The sequence below is a fragment of the Melanerpes formicivorus genome, unplaced genomic scaffold (assembly GCF_026170545.1).
Source record: "Melanerpes formicivorus ecotype bairdi unplaced genomic scaffold, bMelFor1.0.p_v2 SCAF_120, whole genome shotgun sequence".
NCBI classification, from domain to species: domain Eukaryota; kingdom Metazoa; phylum Chordata; class Aves; order Piciformes; family Picidae; genus Melanerpes; species Melanerpes formicivorus.
The window spans coordinates 1,325,492-1,345,982 of NW_027142472.1; the positions used below are offsets into that span (position 1 = coordinate 1,325,492).

Here is a 20,491-nt window from a genome sequence, read left to right on the forward strand (position 1 = left end):
AAACTGATTACACCTCCTTCACCTCTTGCTTATGATAATGATTTCTTCAAGAGAATAAAAAAAAAAGCCTGTATGATTTAAATTTTTGCATAGGAAAGGTCAAAGCAAAAATCACTTGCATGTACAATTTATATCTGAATCTGAATCCAGCAATGGAACAGCTCTGTGATAGGCTTCTGAAATATCTGCAGCAGAAAAAAACATGGATATTTGGACTAGTCCAAGTTGTAGTCTGAGGAAAGATTATTCCAACTGTTTTTGAAAGTACAGTAATGTAATTAGGGCCACTCAGGTACAAAAGAATCATTCACTAAGACTATCTGCTATCTTGGTCTCTCCCAGATGCCAGAGATTAGCACATAAATGACAAGATACAATTCTTTCTTTTTTTTCCCCTTTCTGAAAAGGCCAGTGCTGGTTGTTCCTCTCTCCTTGTGACTTCCAGAGATGGGAACTTGTCCAGCTTCTCCATTAGCATCTAGGCCATTCTCCAAAAGGCATGGGACAATTGAGAAACTCTTCTAAGAAATTTCTTATGCACAAAGAGATGTTCTCCAGTGTTCCCATCTCTTATGACCTTCTGCTTGATCATTAAGTGTGGAATTATGAAGGCAAGCATATGGGCTGTATTTTTCTACCCAACAGTACTTTTCTCCTCAGTGTCTTGTGTTACTTGTTTAGCTAACCTTTTCTTTTCATCTCCCTTTCAAAGGAATTAACACTTTTGTTTCACCTAAGTAGTGCTGCAGTTTTCCCCTTTGGATAATTTCAGGTGCTGGTTTCGTGAGCTTTCCTTTCTATGGAAGGAGAAGACAGGAAATTCTGCTGTAGCTGAGGTATCAACACACTTATTATGTAGATATTAAGTCCTGAATGTCACCATTTACTCTCTACTTTTGTGACTTTCCATTGCTTCTACTGCTATTTTGGCTTATGCCCTAGGGTCCAGGCAACTTGAAGATTTAAATATAAATTTGATTCTAACTTCTACCTAAATCATCTCTTCTTAAAGCTGCATCCCTTGCTTCTGTGAAAAAAAACTAACAACTCTGAAGAGATGGATCACTTTTTCTGCCCGTATGGTATTATGCTGCCTTTGCAATGTCTTGCAAATAGCCCAATTGAACTCCTAGGGTTTTTCTTTTTACAACTTTTATTTATTCATTTTGTGTTCTCCTTATGTGTTAGAAGCTGTCTATATTTCCTAATGACTCAGGCCTCTTTTCATGTCATCTTAAAACACTCTTTAAGATTAGGAGTATGAAAGACCTGTCATTTTGGATTGAGACTCTCGTAAAGTCAGTTTTCAACCACATATTAGTAGTGAATCTTTCAGTAGCCTGGGTATTTTGTCCTAGTTGCCAGTGAGTCTTTAGTCACTTACTGGGGACTAATCCTCCCCCAAATTTAGAGACTTCTTAAATCTGCAAAATTCACTGATTACACACTTCCACTCTTTTCCAATGTGAGGGCATATTTTTGTATGTGTCATTTTGCTGCACATGATTGACTCTCTTATTTTGAATGAGAAGTTTCAAAGTTTACTGCCACTGCATGAATTAATTAATAAAATTATAAGAGGAAATTAAGAGCTTCAGAAGGAGCAAATGCCAGAAAAATGTCAGCATGAATGGTTAGCAGTGCACTGCTTCTTTGTGAGGAGTGCTTGGCTCCAGCTTGAGTCCCTTTGCTCCTTGCTTTTCCAGTCAGTGGTGACTTCAGTCACTGTTCAATCCTAACCCGTTTCTTGGTTTTGTTTGTCTTGTTTTTTAAGAACATTTTGAAATGTATTAGGTCTGGTTTTTGCTAAATGACATTCCCTTTCCACACACTATCCTTTTTTAAAGCAACTTTGATATTCTGGTCTGGTTTCCCTGTAATTGTATTTTCTTTAATAATACTTAGTAAACCGTTACTGATGTACAAGAGGTCAGAAGTCACTTTTGTGTGTCTGTGGTGGACCTTAAACTCCCTAAGGATATTAAATGGAGTCAGGAGTACATGGAGAAAAAGAGCTGTGAAGATTTAGAGTAAAGGTAACTCCTACTTTTTGTGACTGAGAGTGAATGCAAAAGTGGCAGAGATATTCCAGATGGACCAAAATAAAATGAAATAGCTCAACTCTGAAGAGTGGAGATACGGGGGAATAAATGGAAAGAAGAGAATGGTGAAGAGCAGGGAGAAAATTACCCATTTTGCATATAAATGATGTAATTACCCCCTCAGCTTCTCAGGCAGAAGTTGACATCCCTAATTAAAATAATTTTATGATCTTCTGGGGACAGATATACAAAAGCATAAAGAGAAGGAAAAAATAACAAATACAAAACTAACCAACACCAGCAAGCATTTTTACAAAATAATTTTGCAGCAGGACTGATGATGTACAGGCAGGCTCAGCTTTATAACAAATTATCAGGCTTGTATTTTATTTCAGATGATTCACAAGGCTTGATATAAAAGGCAAAGACTGAATAAAACCTTTTCAGAGACGAGAATGATGAAACCACAATATGAGGACAGGGAATTGAAAGCCTGCTGGACTGTATTTCATTGTTTTCTTCTGATTAATACTGGAAATTGAAAGCCACTGTGTTTAACCTGTGCTGATGCTACGGTTGCTGTAATTAAGCATGAGAGTATGGTCTTACAACTTGTGCATGCTGATTGTTTTAAACAAAGCACCTGGCAAATTTGCCAGTACATACACTATTAAATCTACAACAGAGGTGTCCAGCCACCAAAGGCTGCCATTGTCATTTGTTTCATTCTTCCACAGTATTCTACCACATCTTCACTTCCCACTTGCTGGGCAAGAAAGCAGTTGCAGAGCCTTTTCCAGACGGCAAGGTGGTGAGAGGATGTGTTGCTTTAATCATGTGGGAAGGAAGGGCCTGTGCTACAAAGCAAGGTAAAACCCAGCAAGTGTAACAAATCTGGAAAATTCCATTATCATATGCCTGGGCTTATCACTCTTACCATCTGACTGACTGATTTAATGTTGCTGAGAGACTTGACAGGCCGACTTGTTAGCATTACATACTGCACAGGAGCGATTGATAAATCAATTGTTACCACTAATTTTACTCCATCAGGGTGATATTTCAGCAGTCAGAAGTTGGCTAGAGGATATGTTTGTGCATGCACCTTTATTTATTTATTTATTTTCCCTCGCATAGCTGGTTCTCCTCTGCATTTCCTGAGTATTTGTGGTGATTTCACGGTAAGGTGACAAGCTAGAAGCCAAGAGAATAACATTATCCTCAGCCACAAATGCAGAAAATCAGGCTAGAAACCTCACAAGAACTGATGTTCTTGTCCTATAACCACTACTTACGGTAGTGACTCAGTTTGGAATCATTTAGAAGAATTTCAGGCTTTCTTAAGGTATTTTCATGTCTGGTCTTGATTGATTAATTAATAAAAGTAAACAAAACATTTTAAGCCTCAGAAAAGCTTTGGGTTTGGTTCTGCTGAGAGGATGGGCATGGTGTCAAGTCCATTAGTTCTGAACTGATTCATCCTGCCTTAATTAATACGATTTGTTCATAGACCACAGAATCTGGAATAGCCATTGTGGTTTGTGAGCTAATTAAATATTATGCAGTGCACTGTGTGCTTGGTTCTTCAACTCTGTTTACATAGGTGGGAAGGGAAAGTGTTACAGTTATTTTGTCTGAGAAATAACTCTTAAAGCTGAATCTTGCCCTTCGTAAATCCCTGGCTTTTGTTCCTGTTTGTTTTGCAACTTGAAGAAAGATCAAATAAAATGCCAGCACTAGTTTGAAGCGTCTCTCAGGGAGTGGTTTTGCTTGGTAGGTACTGCAGCAGGCACTGGTGGGGTGAGCAGTTGGGTGAGGCAGTCTTCTGTGTTATCCCAGCTTGAGTCATGACTGTTCAGCGTAGAAGCTAAGCAACCCCACCTCCTTCAGCCTCTCCTCAGAGGGCTTGTGCTCCAGACCTCTCACCAGCTTGGTGGCCCTTCTCTGGACACATTCCAGCAGCTCAACATCTTTCCTAAACTGAGGGGCCTAGAACTGGACACAGTACTCAAGGTGTGGCCTGACCAGTGCTGACCAGCATCAGTACACCATGTAAGAAAGTTGGCAGAAAGGGACTTCTGTGGATACCATGGATATCATGATCCTGACACTTAAGGAGAAAGAATTGATTCTTGAGGAAAGGGATGAGGCCATGAAAAACCGATCCATCCTTGATTCAGCTTCTCCTGTCAGTGAGGGAAGGGTGCCTAATGCTGTACCTTCCTACTGGAGCTGCTTTCATTCAAAATCAAGATTTATTTGCAGAATATTTGACTTGAAAACAAATAGATTGCTTTCTGGCTTCTTCTTTTGTAAAGATGTATGTACACCCTGCCAAAAGTAATATGCAATCTGTGCCAGGTAGAGGTTTTGTTTATTTCTGTATTTTAACGTGTATAAATTAATCTCCCTTCTCCCCTGTTTCTCCAGACGTACGTAGCTGTCCATAGACCAGCATTTATCTTTCTGGTTAGTGCTACTGTGTGGATAATACATCACTAGAGCAGTGGTGCTAGTTATGATGTATGACACTAACATATCATAAAAGCATTGCCACTTCTGTGATGTATTATTCAAAACATGGAATTAAACAGAAAGATCAATATAATACAGGCCTTTAATTTTTTAAGGTGGGTTAGAAGGGTTTAGATAAAAGAATATAGGCTTCAGAGGGTTTGCATAGAGAAACATAACAGAGCATGTACATAACAGAAGGAGAATAACAGTTACTTCATAGGTGACCCAGTTTATACCAAAAAAAGGTTCATTCTGTGGCCAGCAAAACTTTCCAAGTCTTGTTCCTTGTGTATTTCAAGTCCTCTGTCCTCAGCTAGACTGCATCCAGCTTCCTACCATATTCCTCTGGAATATCTTCCATAAAATAGCATCTCTGCTGCCTCCACATGAGCCAGGTCCCTCAGCTTCCTCTCACAGCCATGGACCAACACCTGGCAGGTTCTGCTGTGGACAGCTCAGAGTTTCCTGCGGATAACCAGCCGTGCTGAGCAGAACTGGCAACAGTGCGTTTAGTTTCCTGCTTTTTGCATAGTGAGGACACTTAATTTGAGTCTCTCTTCTATCCTCAGGTGCTGATTACCATTAAACTTACTGAAATTTAGTTCCTGTTGAAGGTGCCTCTCTGTGATATTTTCAAAAGTTAATAGGGAAATGATGGGATATGGGACCTCCATCTTGATATGGGAGATCCATCTTGTTTCTGGCTGGCTTAAGTCCTTTTCTTGAAAACAGTTTTGTTTTCATTACTGTTTTCATGGATTTGCACATATAAAAATTGCATTTAGGATCATTCATTTGCTTTTCCAGTGCTGCTAATCTAATATGTTCAAGAATCAGAGTGTAAGCAGGATTTGAATAAGAAATGGTTTAGGTTTTATGCTTCTAATATTATTTCTTTAAGCCCTTCCAAAGTTCTTAGTATTTTCCTCCTTTTGCTCAGAAAGGTGAAAGGGCAGAAGAGGCCACCAGGTCTTCACATACAAAGACTTTAAGGAGAAACTTTATAGTTATTGCAAAACATGATCAAAACTTCGAGAGTTGTCATTCCTGGGGTTCTCCGTATCTCATATAGAGAAAAACAATCCCACGGTAAGCCACAAAAATATTTTCAGGTTCAGAAGGCCCTGATCCTGAGCATCTGAACCGAAAAAAAACTGGGCAAGAGGCTTTACAGGCTCTTTTTGATGCACAGGTGCAAGCAGTCTTTGCATTGTTCTGTTTTCTAATGGTTGAGGTGCAGCCACCTCACTTGTTTTCTTTGCTTGAGTATTCCATTTATTAATCTCTTAAGCCATTTCTTCCTGCTTTTTAAGCAAAACTTCATAGTTTTAGGATAGTAAATTTATTAACCTTTCTCAGGTAACATCTAAAATCCTTTTCCTGCCTCAATATTATTTCCTTGAATCCTTGAAGATATTTATACAGTTTTATATCCCCTTAATCTCTTTTTTCTAAGCTGGGTAAATTAAGTTTCCGTGCTTGCTCTTCCTCTCTCGTATCCTCTAATCCTTGAATGATTTCAGTTGTCCGACCTGCCACAAAGCCAGCACATGGCCCCAGTCTGCCATGACATGCTTCTGTGAACATACCTCTTGTGGGCAGCCTTAGCTGAAGAGAATTGCAGTTTTCTTGCATGACCTGGGCAGTTCTACTTACATATGTTTTTCATGTTCTGGTACTATTCCCAGTGTGCCAGGCACTGTTTATGCTTTGGATGCTGTATTTCCCAGCCCAAACACCTAGAAATGGAACCTCTTCATAGTGTGTGAGAACCTCCTAGCCAGAGACCTTTACAAAGGCAGCTACATATTAAAGACCTCTGTGCTATTTTAGTTCCTTTAGAATCAGTGCTTATGACATATACTGTTATATGATAAATGCAACTTAGATTTTTATTGTGCTTTATCCTAAGAATAAAGTTTCAGTAAGGACATTTCTATGATGGTTCAGATTGTGCAACATCCCAAACCACTGCTGTCTGGGGAGGTCATGGCAATTTTCATCTCTTATCTCTAGATAATGCACTGGCAAGTTCATTCAGATTGTTCAGATATAAATATAGATAATTTTATCTAAGTCAGAGCAAGATTATAACATCAGTCCCATCGGCAGTGATTTACAGTAACTGTCTTCTCTCAGAGGCAAGATACTAAATCTGCTAAAAATGCTTTTGTCTGTCTTCAGGTTTGAGTCTAAACAAATCCATACGTGTGGTCAAAGGGCTAGTGATGCCAAAGAGAAATATGTCTGTGTAAAGGCAGCTGAAGATTCACATCTGTCTTCCAACTACCTCTTTCTGTCTCAGTGTTGTCATGAATATGAGCACAAATGACATCTTTGGTTACATTAATTCTCTGTGATGTCACAGGAATTTAGTGTATATAGATGCAGAATTTGTCCAAGAAATGGCTATAACAAGCATGCTAGTTTAGACAAAGAACTTAATGCTGTGCTGCTGTAGCATAAAAGAGAGTTATTATAGTGAAAAGTAATGTTAGGGCTGGTTATGCTACTGAGTATCTATAAATGTGAATACAAATGCTCGTGTAATTTATATGCAGGCGTGCTCAACCACCAGCTCTAGAACAAGCTAGTTTGTGGAAGCCTTTTGAAAAAAGATCTTGCAAAAGACCTAGAACAGAATGTAGTCCCTTCTTAAAAACATGTAATGCATCTTAGTGTTAATCTGTGATTTTATTTTGTGTATCAGCAGGAAGTTAACAGCAGTTGGAGGGTCTCATAGATTCATAGGTGGTTTGTGTTGGAAGGGACCTTAAAAATTTAGTTCTAAAACCCCTTGCCTTGGGCGGGGACACCTTCCACTCATACAGCCTGGCCTTGAACACCTCCAGGGAGGGGGCATCCATGACCTCCCTGGGCAACCTGTTCCAGTGTCTCACCATCCTCTCACTGTAAAGAATTTCTTCTTAGTATCTAGTCTCAAGCTTCGGTCTGTTCCTTCTCATCTTATCACTACTAGCCCTTGTAAGAAGTCCCTTCCTGGCTTCCTTAATGTTAACTTCTCAGTGATTAATGCAAGGTTTCTTTATCACATCATCTATATGTTTCTCTACCTTACCTTATTCCTTACTATTCCCTTTTCCTGCAGTTATATAGAGCCTATCTCTTACTCAGCTGTAATGCAGTGATCAACAGTTGCTTCAAATATAACTTTTCTTTAGAGGATCTATGTAGATTCTAGTTTGAGATACAGATATATGTACTAGTATGATATTTTACAGTGAAGAAGTTACTTGTGGTAACATCAGAAGCATTCCAAATTACAGCCTTTTAAGATAAATATAAATATGTATGTATTATGTCTAGAAATATTGAATGTAGTGAAAGCTGGATGTTGCAATTATTGACAGAATGCATAAGAAGATACAAGGAGAGATGAATGCAGTTCAACTGACTATCATAAGCAGAAAATATAATTTAACTTCCTTTTTAGAGCTGTGTTGAAGGTAAAATGCTAGATGGGAGCCATTAACTTTTAACGATTTATAATGCTTTCAAGAGCTTCCATACAATGAGCAAAGAAAAGAGGAGAGGTATTGGTCTGTAATTCAGAGAGGGCTATTTCCATTTACACATAGAAAAAGGATCCTGTGAGGTGTTTATCTGTAAACTATTTGCAACACAAATAGAGGCTAGATGAAAGGAGCAGAATTATGCAGAAATTATGGAGGGTGCACAGTTAAATCCTGTGCTTTTCTTTAAGAAGAATTATCAGTAAATATCACAGTGTCGACGTACAGAAACACATTTTCAGAACAACTCATGGGTTTCTTCAGAGAATTTTTTCCTTGCCACCTAGTGCTAGCAAATTAAGCCCAACATAAAGCGAATTAGCATAGTACATACATTGTTAAATTTCAACAGAACAACAATGTCTGTGACTATATAAAGAGAAGTCTAAAACTGAAATCAACGTATCTCACTTCAGCCTAACTCAGAACAAAACTTAATATGCAATATTCTTTAATGAAGGCAGCAGGAGTGCTAGGGTTTGATGCTAAGTTTTTAAAATGTTTTTTCTTTAAACTGTATTCTTGCATCCAAATAATGTTGTTATCTAAGGTAACAAGACAAAAGGATGATGAGTATGCATTTGGTTGCAGATATTAGTGGTTATACATCCATACGATCCAGAGAATCCCTAAAGGAACTGCAGAAACCAGGCCAGCTCTAGTCAGGTTTTCTTATTAGCAATTAAAGAGAGCTCTATAGTCATCTACACATAGGGTCTGCAGCTCTGAAGCACCAAGGTCAGCCACTGCAGCCTGTGGTTTGACTGGCATGAGGTGCTTCTCAAGGAGCAGCAGGTTGGCCCTCCCCTGCCTATGAAGGCTCAAGTGCAGCTGGGGGTGACCTGCTGCACCCAATGGGTATCTCATGCGCCTTTCTGTGGCATTTAGGTCATAGAGGGGGTGGGAAAAACAACATCAAATGTTGGTCAGGTAAGGAAAGGCTTAGGAGCTGCATCACTCAAGCATTCCTAAGGCGGCTAGAAGTTGACTTCAAGTGTATTTAGACAGAAGAGAGCCTGAACTCTTTTATTCTGCTTTCTGCAAAAAATACTTCCTACTAAGAACAGTTTTTATTAGTGTTGTCATTTATAACTATTTCTACTTTATTTTGGGAAGAGATAAAAAAGGTGGTCACCCCTTGAAAGAGGCTGGGGAAGTTCTTATTTCAGCCAGATGCTGTTCATTATTCAGCAAGCATCTTCTCTGAACTAAATAGGCCCTTTTTCTTCCCTCACAAATACTTTCTGCTAGCATTGTATGAAAGATGTTATTTTGGTGTTACTCTCCTCTAGGTCTTGATAGGTGGCAAGAACAATAGTTTCACATTTAAAAGGCATACTAGTAAAACTCCAGTGGCACCTCCTCACCCAGTAACACTGGAACATAGTGCTGAGGATGAGCCTGCGTTAGCATTTTACCTTCAAATGGGCCTGAAGTTGTGAAATGAGTCCCATCTCCGCTTACTACATTGTGGTTTGCTTTGAAGAACGACCTTGGAGCATCAGAGTCAGTTTCTTTCTGAGTGGCAGTCAACTCAAAGCTGTGCTCCTGGCATCCAGCTGCATGCCCCAGTGCTTAATGAATGCCAGCCCTACAGAATCAGGCTATAGCTTTTCCAAAGTAAAATCCCTGAGGCAGATGGATACCACATGGACATGAGGTGCTCCACATCAACTACTTCACCCTTCCATTCTGCCACACTACTTGCTAATGTAAATGCAGCTAAGAAACATTCATTTGGTTAATAAATAACATTCTGTCACAGACCAAAAGAAAACCATGTGCAAAAAGGTGACAATTTATTCCTGGAGTATGGCTGCTGTGCAGTCTTTGTCTTAAATGTAGCAAGAGATAGGACATCTGGAACTTCTCCTCTTGCATGGTAAAGCTCAGTCATAGCAAGGATTTTGTAATGGACTGTAATGGGTAACATATCCAAACTTAAGGTGCCTTTGATTTTGTGACCCTGAGGTACTTTTTCTCTTGCTGACTCTGTTTCTCAGACTGCTACCATCTCTAGCTAAATGTTTGCTCATGGTTTCTGTTATTTCGGTTGTTGCACACAGTAATGGCTGACTCTTCTTTTACAGGATGGATTCTGCAGTTCTCACACTTCACAGGTAATTCTGAGACAGGTTTTTTAACTTCAAAGTGTACAGTGCACTCATGAACAATGAATTACATTCCTAAAAAAAAATAACTTTTGTATCTCAGTTCTGGAAGCAGACTCTAAAGCGTAATTGGCCTAGAAACACACAATGCACTGCTATAACTCAGGTTAGTCTCTACTTTTCCTCCTTTTCAGTGGAAATGGCTTTTAAACATAATGAAAAAACACACAGAAGTAAACATTTCAGGTGCCCACATCAAGTCTGTTCAGTTTGTTTTATACCTGCTAGTTCTTTCCTTGTCTCACAGACCCTTTCCTCCATAAACAGCAGCCATGATGAGGACTGTAAGCCCTAGATTGCCATGTAAAAGGTGAGTTGCATTTCCACAGATGCCTCCTCTTATATTTTGTTGATATGTCTATATTTAAAAGCTTAAGCTGCTTCAGGTGTGAACTGAAACAAGCAATAAATGAAAATAAAAAATGAAACAAATGGGATTTTGGCAAAAAGTAGATCAGGATTGGATTTTTGTAAGACTGCATAGAAACTTTTGCTGCATTCACCTAGCATTTTGCTCAGGCTTGGGTTGTCCAGTTCCAGATATAAAGCAGCCTGCTGAAGTATGGAAAACTGTTTCCCAAGGAGATGATTTGGGTTCTGCTACATGCAGGGTAGTTATTGTCTTTTCAATCACTATTTCCCTTAGTGTGGCTGATTTTGACGTCCCAGCAGGCCAGCTATTGTGAACATCCCTCTTAGGTATTTACTTCTCTGTATTTAATATGGATTATTTAAGGGTTTTATTCAGTGTTGTCATTTATAGCACTGAAGCACCGATCAGGCTCTCATTGCCTTCTGAGGTTAAGTATTTATTATCAGCCTGAGACGCTGTCAATGTCTTTTATCTTGAAGAATGTAATTCAGATCTGGAAAACAACATAATGCGATGCCATGCACCTTGGAGAAACCTATTACATGACTTTGGGTGGAGTCCTGGAATTTGACGACTAGATGGACTTGTTCCAAGCAATTAAATGAATCTCTCTTCAGAGCATATGGTGCAGGGAACATGTCATGTTTGAGAAATATGGTTGGCTTCTAATCTTGATTTTTAATTTTGTGACAGAACAATAATTTGGCACAGCATAAAAACTTTTCCCCCCTCCCCCTTGTTAAGTACAAATGTGTTTTCTTCAAAGACAGGAAAATCTTTTCAGGAAAATCCACTTTTCCTTTGCATATCTCATAGATGCTACTTTTCCTCTCTGTTCTTTTGAACTACAGTGTGGAATTAATATGGCTGGTTTTGTTTCCTATTGATACCAAGAGTTTGTGATGGAAAATAAATATCCAAAGACTCAGCTATTGTAGAATCATCTTTTGGTCTATATGAAGAATCTGGCTGGTATAGTTGTTACTAAAAAGATGATGCTGGAGAGAAAGGAATCCTCCTTTGATACCTCAGAAATTTAACAACCTATCGTATTCTCCTGCTTTAGTTGCATACCAATGCGTAACAGTTACACTGGGGTCCAGGCTAGGTGGTAGAAAGAATGGTACTGAGCAGCATAATAAGCACTTTGATGAGGCTTCTGGAAACATCTGAAGTTAGACCCTGGATATCACCATATCAGGAGGGCTCTGCCATCAGTTTCGGTGAGGCACTCCCCAGTGTGCTGAGCAGAGAGAAGTGGCATTATAACAGCCTGGAGAAGAGGAGGCTCAGGGGTGACCTCATTGCCCTCTACAACTACCTGGAAGGTGGTTGTAGCCAGGAAAGGGTTGGCTTCTTCTCCCAGGCAACCAGCACCAGAACAAGGGGACACAGTCTCAAGCTGCGCCAGGGGAGGTTTAGACTCGAGGTGAGGAGGAAGTTCTTCACCGAGCGAGTCGTTTGTCATTGGAACAGGTTGCCCAGGGAGGTGGTTGAGACATCGACCCTGGAGGCGTTCAAGAGGACATTGGACGTGGCACTTGGTGCCATGGTCTAGGCATGGGGTCTGTGTTGATAGGTTGGACTCGATGATCCTTGAGGTCCTTTCCAACCTAAGTGATACTGTGATACTGTGATTATACCCAGTGACTATACTGTCAACCAGAGAAGGACCTATCTCTGCCTGTTTGTGCTGTTCCTCGTGCATGGGTCCATTTTGGACAAGTCCCCAAGCAAGTGGGGTGATGTGAGGAGCAAAGTCTCCAGTCCACCCAGCACAGAGTCCGGCCAGGATGCTCAGCTCTGCTGGGCACTGCGCCACAGACTCACTGAGCTAGGGGTTTTCTCTAGGGAACTAAGGGGATTAGGCTTTTAAGGGGAAATCTAAGAGGATTTCAGATTTAAGAGATGGCCAAAGGGGCACATTTATAGCTTTTTAATTAAAAGATATTTTGGCTCGAAGGCCAGAAGGATTAAGGAATCGGTAAAACCAAGTTAAATGTCAAATGCAGGGTTAAACCACAAATTAGGCATATTTTAATGGATCTTTAGCTTCTATCTTTTTTTCTTTTTTTTTCCCTGAGATTAAACAATCTCTAAAGCTTATTAAGGTCATTTCCTATCAATCTTCCTCTATCACCACTCTTCCCCTCCTGCCCATATTTGTGGCATTAAAAGTACATTTACATCCAGCACAAGAATGTGGATGGTTGGTGACATAAAAAGGAAGACCTTTAACAGACTGTGTCGAGCTCATATTTTTTAAGCAAAATCTTGTATTTTATGAGAGTCATTACAGAATCTACACTTTCTCAGCGTGGTTGTGTTTCAATATTTAAATGGACTGGTCTTGTCTTTATTCCTTCTCTCTCTGCTTATTTTAAATGGCCTGCAGTATATGAAAGTCAAAGGGAGAAGCAAAGTATTGATCAGATTATACAAGAGAAATTCTCACAGGCCTGATGCAAAAAGCTTGTTCCTAATTTTCTCCATAAACCTCTTGTCATTATGCTATTGAGTCATGTAATGTTATTTTGATGTGAAAGTGAGGGTGTTAAGTCAAAAGAAGTAATTTTAAGGTTTTAATTATTCCACAAGTTGTGCCCTACAGCAGGTTTTCTTAAAATTGTACCTTTTGTTCAGTGCTAAACTGCATGAATTACTTATAAGTCAGGCAGATCAATATCTCAGAATGTCTTACAAATAATAATTTAATTCAGCTGGGATTTTTTCTGTTGTTGCTGTTCATTCACCCACATTTTATTCTTGCAGCGTTAATAGCAAGAGTCAGCTAGTGAAAGAAAAGGTCCCTCATGGAATGAATGGGTGAGTTCAAGGACACTGCTAACAGTGACATGCTGATATTACCATGCAGCTGGTTCCTTGCACAGCAGCCAGGACTGTCTTGAGTTGTGTTGTGGTGTCTGATGCCTAGAGGCACTGGAGATGACACATTGCATTGGTCATCAGTTGCATGTTCATCATGTCTGTAGTGTATTAACCATTTCCACACTGAGGCCGCATACCCTAGACCTGCTCTAGGGCTCAGTGAGGATAAAACCAGTAACAGGGCACTACCCACTACAGATGTGCTTCACACATTAAGGGAATTTGGACAGCAAGAAAACAGTGTTGTCCTTGGATGCTGTCATTATACAGAATTGTGGGGAGACTTGTCAATATATTGAAGATATTGACAGATGTGTCAGGTACTCACCCATACATGCACATATGCACTGTTCTGAAGGCAGAGCTGACAACTGAAAAAGAAAAACTATCTTCAATACCCAAAGCCTCTTTATTTGCCATCTTATTTACTACAATCTAATTTTCTCTTTGGAATCAAGGCCATTGCAAACCTAATGACAAATAATTTAAAATACTGTTCCACAGCTGCTAGCATCTCAATACTTTCAAAACATGAAAGGTCAACATGACCAAAAATTAATACTTTGGGTATAGCATTGTAGGGGCAGTGTGCTATGTATGGCAGATGTCTGTATCTGCTTGTGGCTTCAGTAAACTATGTTATATTGTGTTAAGGTAAACTTGTTAGGCTGTGCTCAGGCAGGAGCATCTGTAAAGTCATCTGCTTTGAATATCTTTTGAAAGAGCAGCACAAGGTTAAAAGGGAAAAACAACCAGGAGCATAAGAGTTAAACTACTTGTTTGGCAGTCCCAATAACCTCTGTTTTTTCTGAAGTCTAAACAGAAGATAAAATACTCTGTTGCATGCTTCTATTAATTCCCATCAAGGGATTTCTGTCAGGACACTGCTGAAACTTCAGCACTCTGTGTCTGCTTGCATTTTGTTTGTTCCAGCACTTCCATCAACTCCCTGGAACCAGCTTTAATCTGTGCAGCCCCACTGTCTGCTGTGTGGCAGGGGGTGAGTCACTCAGAACTGGGCAGGGCTGTGCTCTTGCCTTTGTGACATTGGCCATATATCCAGAGCAGTGCTAGGATTTACCCTGATGTAAAAGACAGCAGCCTTTGACCCTCTCTCTCCACATGCCTTGGTTTGCAAAGTTCTCATATCAATCTACTGGACCCCTTTATTTGTGAAGTTCTTTGACCTTATGGAATGAAAAACATCTAAAAATTATGTTCTTCCACTATTTGCTGCCTTTGGTGTTTTGAATGGATGGTGCAGTCAGGCTCACTGTGGTTTGCTTTCCATTTAAATGCAGAGTTAGTTCAGATTTCTGTTCACTGCTGGAAGTCAAAGGTTCTGGCATTTCACATGCAAGCACTCTTACTGGTTTAGTATCAGCACCTCTGTGTGTAAGTCTAAGGATAGAGCTGGACTGAAATGGCATTGAAGTGTTGAAAAGCTTTTGTTGTTAATCACAGCATCTCTGTTGCAGAGGAGGGGACCCCTGGGAGTTGCCTGACCATACATTGTGACTTTAGAAACATGATGTCCCATCAGGACAGGCTGCCTAGGCTGTGGTGCTCCCTCTCCAATGTCTTCCAGCCCCACCTTTTCTGAACATGGGTCTTCTATACTTACAATCTCTTGCTTGGGTTGTGACAAATGCTTTCTTGTTCTCCTTGTTTTTCAAAAGATTCCCATTACCTGGCACCAGCCCCTCACTTGTATTCTAAAGCATTTTCCTTAAGAGAAATGATTACTCAAGAGCTTTCCCTGGGGAGCAAGTGGCTCATCTCACTCTTCAATCCAGCAGGAACCTGGGAGGCCTCAGTCTTGCCCCAAGTTGTGTCTGCAATGTTGCAGTTAAGTCACTGTTCAATGGGGATTACTTAGTCTTTACACTGGGACAGCTGTGAGGTGTGAAGTTGGACTTTGCATATTCACCCTTGATCAAAGTGTTAGGTGAGCAGGTTGAGGTGCTGCTTAGATCTTCCAGGATGCTTTTCTCAAGTAACTTCTGCTATGCTTTTCAAGTAATCATTCCTGCCAGTATATGAGTGGGTAATTTTCTATTGATTCCTGGTTGCAGTTTTTCCTCTTTATTCTATTTTCTATTCTGTCTGTATTTACAAGCTACATCTAAGTGAAAGTTCCTCCTACTTACTTTAATAATTTCACCCTGTATTGATACTTTTATATTGATTCATAACAGGCTGGCTTTAGTTAGAGGGTAACCATTTCATACCAATAACATGAGTCTATAAAACAGTCAAGTAGAACAACCTACACGGCATAAAAGCACCTGATTAACATTTTTTACAACACACTCTGCTGAAATTAACATCTGGTCCCCAACAATTCTTGCAGGGGTGATAACTTTTTATTTTTTCCTCTCTGCAAGTGCTGGGCATTTTTTTCATCAACTTTTTCAGCAAGGCACAGCTGTTGCTGCACAGCACCACACATTCACATCTGAAATGCGTCTGACACTCACTCCTGTTTGCTTCTGTCTGAAATCGTTTTGCATTGGGCATGAGTCAAAAACCCAAATGTCTTCATGTGCTTTAAAAAGGCAACTCATCACCATTTAGAAAACAGCCTTTTATTTGTGCTTCTATAATAGCTACAGAAATACACTTCAGTCCTATGTCTCCTGAACAGAAGGCTGGAGCAATTTCTATTCTTAAAGGGTCAGACAATGGCACAGATTCCCTTTGTATGAACACGTACTTCTAAGCATTAAGTTCTTCTTTTTAAACCAAGCCTTCAACTTCCTAGAATAGCTGCATTCACTTCAGATGGTCAAAAGAGCACAGTCCATAATCATTCACAAAAATGTTTTGGTTTTCTTGTTTGTTTGTTTGGGTGTTTTGCTTTGCTGGGGGTTGTTTGGTTGGTTTTGGTTTTTGCTTGTTTGTTTTCTAAGTTCCCCAAATACCCCATATTTTTATAGTACCAACTATGCTTACTGACAGTTAGCAGTGAGAACCTCGGTGTATCAACAAATATACTAGAAACCTTGATCAAAAACACAGTAGGCTTTGTTGGGCCAAAACAATAGCTGTCACCATTTGATGTTGCCTTCTGGACGAAGTTTCAGTAACTGAAAGACAATTCTAGATTTCAAAGGGTAAGCAGTTTTCATGGTTTTGAGAATGTTTTGTTTTAAACTGGCACAGTGGAGAACTCTGCATATAGTTGAAGTTTCTGCAGCCTGCTAGTTTTTGCCTATGTCAAAATGATCGTTCATGAAAAGTTGAGTCTTGGTATGCTGTGGCTCTGTGTTGTAGACAAATGAGAGCTATGTATTTGCAGTAATTGTGATTTGGACTTGTGCAAAGACATCGCTAGCTTTAAAAATATGGGTAAAAGGCAGCAGTGATTCATACAAGGTTTAAAATGGGAGCATGGTTTGCTGAACATGGGACAATAATGACCTGAGCTTTAGAACACTTAGCTACTTTTCTCCTTTTCAGTGAGAAATGAGAACTCTTGTATCAGCCTCTGCTTCCTAATATACTGAGCTTTTCAACAAGCAGACAAACCACCAGATAAGATTTTAAACCAAATACTGCATCCTGTAAGGTTCTTCCTGTGACAGTCAGCCCAATTCAATAATCAATAAGTTGTCAGTCAGACCTTGGATGCCCTCCAGGTCTCTGTGGAATAACATCTGTTTAATGCACCCAGAAATTGTGGGGATCCTTGGGATATTTGCCTCAGCCTATGGACTGACTGTTTTAGCCATTCACAGCAGTGGATTTGCTTTTTTATTGCAGGCACAACCTGGATGCCTTGGAAGATGTAATGGTGTTTTTGCTAGGGTTTGGTCTCATTTATAAGATTAGGCTTTTTAGCCAAGATGGACTAAATCCAGTCTCCATCACCATTTTCCTCAGGTGAGTCTTTAGATATATGAATTCTTTTCCTCACCTAATTATTTGAGGCAGAGAAGGTTGGGAATATTTCAAGAACCTTCCCAGTATTCTCAATGCACTGGTTTTCCCCAGTGATATGGGAACTATTTTCACACATTTTATAGTGTAGCTAAATGCTAAGGAAGTTGTAACATCCACATTTAGCTATTCTGCCAGCCTCAAAGCTGAGAGTTTTCATGCCCAACCTATCTCCATCTTTCAGCAGAAGATTTTGAAGTATTCTAATCAAAGTCTGTGATAATAATTAGACTGCAGAACACTCCACATACTTTTTTTCCCAACTTTACAGAAGAGGAAGTAAGCTATCAGTAAAACTTGCACAATAAATTCAAGTGAAAAATGCCTACATGCAAAATGCTGTCTCTCTTAGTTGGTATTCTTCTATTGGGAGAGATTTTAATAATGTATCTGCAAATGTTCTCGGCAGAGGCAAGGGAACACTGACAGCAATGAAAATGTTTCAAAATTGTATCTGATAGAGTTTATGGTGTTTATCTGTTCATGTTTTGCTTTTATATATAAGTATTCATCTGTTCTATTTTCTGGCAATTCAAATTAATTATTTTTCATAGAATCCCAAGGTGCACTACACTCCATTTATTTGTTATACCACTGACCATGATTAATGACCAGCCACAGTTTGAATATCTCATTTTTAATGATCATGATAAATTGTAGCCCATCATGGCAATTTAATATGCTTATCATGCAAGATCTAAGTCAAGAAAACTTAAATTATATCATAATTAGGAAGCACATCTTCTCTGGGAAGCACAAGAGTGGTTTGCCATTATAAAACTTGCAGTTCCATGCTTTTGCTGGAAGGGTTTTGTAGCACATCAACCTCGCTGTTCTGCTCCATTCTGATGGGAATGCAGGTTGTGTACTTTTCCATACTGCATCTCATACTGCAGGAGGGTCTTTTTACAAACTTTATGATTGCAGTTTTCTCCCAAACATGATTTATGATTGATAGGGATAAGGAGAGTGCATGAAAGAGGTCAGCCTGTCAGGTAGAAAGATGAAACTTAAAATATTCCTCATATGCTCTCTAGATTAAATGAGATGCATCACAGACAGACTCCTGTTTAGCTATAGCTATATACAGTGTGGTGGTACCTTTCCCAACACCCAGCAAATCTCAGCTCTGTATCATACAGAGAGCTGGTGACACGATGCCCTTTTCTTATTTTTGCATACAGGAAAAGCATGTGAGCATGTGGGCTAAAGAAGAGCTGCAGCTCTGCAGCTCTTCCTAACACAGGCTCTCATATGGGTGACTGAGAGACAAAGCATCACCCTATCAAGTAGTCTAAACTCAGCCCCTCTGAATGTCACATTCAGTATGACACATTTTCAAGTTTTGTTTCTACCTACTGTGGTACCTTCTCTTCTCTTGCTGTTTTCTGTCATCCTCTGGTGATAGTGGAAGCTGAGAGCACAGAACCATCAATCCCAGTCCAGTATCACCTGTGGCCACATTTGTTGTTGTAGAGTGACCGTGTAGCAGATCCTTTGCAGTTTTTCACTTGATTTTAGCTTTTAAGACAAGACCAAGCAAACACAGTAATGAGACATAATTAATCTTTTTAGTGTTTGTGGTTTTTTAATTACTGCTGTAACATTTATGGCTTCTCTAAATGCATTTGTCACATCATCTCTGAATTAGCATCTTGCTCTTGGCAAAATGTTATTCTAGAGTGGTCAGTGTGTTTGTGCTTCACACCAACTAACATCATGCACTGTAATGACTCAAGAGAAGCGTGATCAGGAATCACTAAAACTCAAATGAAGTCATTCCTTGGTTATGAGGATATCAAGTAGTGATAGGACTAAGGGGAATGGAATGAAGCTGGAGAGATTCAGGCTGGACGTGAGGAGGAAGTTCTTCACCATGAGAGGGGTGAAGCCCTGGAATGGGTTGTCCAGGGAGGTGGTTGAGGCCCTGTCCCTGGAGGTGTTTAAGCCCAGGCTCGATGAGGCTCTGTCCAGGCTGATCTAGTGTGGGGTGTCCCTGCCCATGGCAGGGGGTTTGGAACTAGATGATCCTTGTGGTCCCTTCCAACCCTGACTGATACTATGATAAGCAAAACCAATCAAACAGTAGGTTTTTTACAGCTCAATATGTTTATGTCAGTAGAAGTCATGGGATGGTAGTTCTCCAAAACTGGTCTTTTGCTGTCCCTGCTCTTGATGGGGCCTAGAGAAGAAAAATCACACTAGTCCTTCATCACAAAAGTGGTGGGTTTTGTGAAGTTTTGATGGGAAGAAGATGGAGAAATAGGAGAGTTTGACCTCTTTCCTGTCACTGCCAAAACAGAGCTCTACCAGGTATACCTGGTTCCTAAGAAGGAGGTGACAGAAGTTGCAAATGTCCCCTAGAAAGCCTCTTAATAAAAGTGGAGCTTGACAGAGTGTCTTACAATGGATATGACTTAATTGTAATAGCCCCATGATTTAACAAAAAATATTTTAACTGTTAAAAATGGCTTTGCCAAAGGAGATTGCAGCAGCATCTTTTGAATGAAATGAGGAGAGCTCAAGACTCATTTCATATATATATATATATTTCATATATATATTTCATATATATATATATATATATATATATACATTTTTAAAGATTAATTTATTGGGTAATTTAAAAATATTCAATTTCTCTGCCATTGATATTGTCTTAATGTTTTGTGATCATAATGTTGAATTGGCACTGCACTTAAACTTTAATTACAAAGCTAAATTGTACTAATATCCATTAGGTACCTCCTAATTGAAGCTACATCATATGTCTGATGTGGCAGTACTAATTGGTATAATTAAATTCTAATATGCATCAGTAGACTATTAAAAAGAGAGTTAGCAACAGAGGAAGGAAGAAGCAAGTTTGCAGAACTTCTCAAATCTAAAGTGTTCCTAGAATGAAAATGCTGACTCTACTTCTTGCCCATTTTGTTTTAATTACTATATGCAAAATATGCTGGTGTTTCACTGACAGAAATTCACTTTTCCTGAAGCCTTATATCAGCATATTTACTTATAATG

General features: G+C 39.5%; 1 long non-coding RNA gene across 1 annotated transcript in view; it reads left to right on the plus strand.

Annotated features, from left to right (window-relative positions):
* LOC137456286 (uncharacterized) overlaps positions 1 to 10,208 on the plus strand; it is a 31,883-nt gene extending 21,675 nt beyond the window's left edge. The window contains exon 5 of the long non-coding RNA XR_010991012.1: positions 10,183 to 10,208. This is a non-coding gene — a long non-coding RNA (uncharacterized lncRNA). The remainder of the gene's footprint in view (positions 1 to 10,182) is intronic.
* Positions 10,209 to 20,491: the final 10,283 nt, after the last annotated feature.